General features: G+C 34.3%; 1 pseudogene; it reads right to left on the reverse strand.

Moving 5' to 3' along the window:
* LOC114284031 (protein FAR1-RELATED SEQUENCE 5 pseudogene) lies at window positions 1–924 on the reverse strand (annotated as a pseudogene).
* Between the last annotated feature and the right edge of the window lie 558 nt (window positions 925–1,482).

Genomic DNA, 1,482 nt, shown 5'->3' on the forward strand with positions numbered 1-1,482 from the left:
CTAATCCATAAAAATTATTTTTGGAGCCTTACTTGATATTGCCTCCAAGAATCTTTTAAAAAGCCATATAAAAGAATCGGTGGTCTCATCATACATCGAAGTTGCACCAAATATCACAGTTTCCCTATGATGGTTAAATCCAACAAAAGACGCAAATGGTCTATGTGCACTATTTAACTTGTAAGTAGTGTCGAAAGTCACAGCATCACCAAATTGCCCATAATCCATGATCATCTGAGCATTGGCCCAAAATATGTTTGTAATCTGCTCCTTGTTATCTAATTGGACCGAGTAAAAAAAAGATGGATTCTCCAATGATTTGTCACAAAAATATTGCAAAATGCTACCTGCCTCCCCATATGCTAAACTGTTTTGCCTCTTCATTCTCAAATAATTTTTTTGGTCCAGTTTTGTGAACCCAAGTGACTCCCTTCCACCAACTTCATTACCCATGAGCTCAAATGCAGCATTAAGACCGATTTCAGATTTTTCGGCTAAATCTATTTCGGTTGCCTGTGATGCAGATATCTTCCTTGGAGATGGTAACATATGCGTACATTCTGCTGGTACAAAGATATGATTATGTTGTTCAACAAAATCACTAACAAAAAATTTCTGAATATTCCTATCCCACTTAATGACAAGTCGGGCTTGACAACCAGTCCTCACTTCCTGCCTAGGATTTTTTATTAATGGATCTCGCTTGTCGACAACCCGAAATCCCTCCTTATTACAAACAAATTGCCTTGAAGTGATTTGCCCCTCTTTGCTCTTGTTTACATAACCCCTTCTAATACTAAAGCCCAACCTTCCTCCATAAGTATTATAGAAATCATATGCTTCTTGTTCTGTATCAAATGTCATGCGAACTCTAGGCTTCCAATCACACTCACCCCCGTCATTCTCATGATTGTTAGGTTCCATATCAATGTGCCAAGTCACTTAAAAAATAAATAAGTGCTCAATATTAGCATAAAAGCTATAAATTATGTTTGCAAAATAATACAAACTGAATAAGATAATCAACGAATAACAGAAATTAGATAATCAAGGCAAACAAAAAAATAGAAATTAACAAGAACCAAATGCCAAGTGCAATAATAAAACAAGAAACAAATGCCAAGTGCAATAATAAAAAAGACCTATTGCAAACATATGTAATAATAATAATAAATAAGATAATCAAGGCATGCTCAAGCTTTTTTAAAAAAAGTAAAGAAGACTGTGTGCTCAAGCTTTTTTATCATAGTGACTTGACCTGAGTATAATGTATGAAAAGAAAGTGTCTCAAGTTACAATTTTGAATAATGAGAATGGATAGATTGCAAAACCCTTCATATATCATGAGGAATACTTTGGATAGACCAATTTTGTTTTCTTGAAGTTGCGAGAAGGCTCTATTAATTTTGAAGTTGAAATGCCATTATTCTCCTTTGCTCAGTGTTCTCTGTTAGTAAAACATGTTCAATATACATTTTAGTA

The sequence above is a fragment of the Camellia sinensis genome, chromosome 9, assembly GCF_055761805.1.
Source record: "Camellia sinensis isolate YWXY chromosome 9, ASM5576180v1, whole genome shotgun sequence".
Taxonomy (NCBI): domain Eukaryota; kingdom Viridiplantae; phylum Streptophyta; class Magnoliopsida; order Ericales; family Theaceae; genus Camellia; species Camellia sinensis.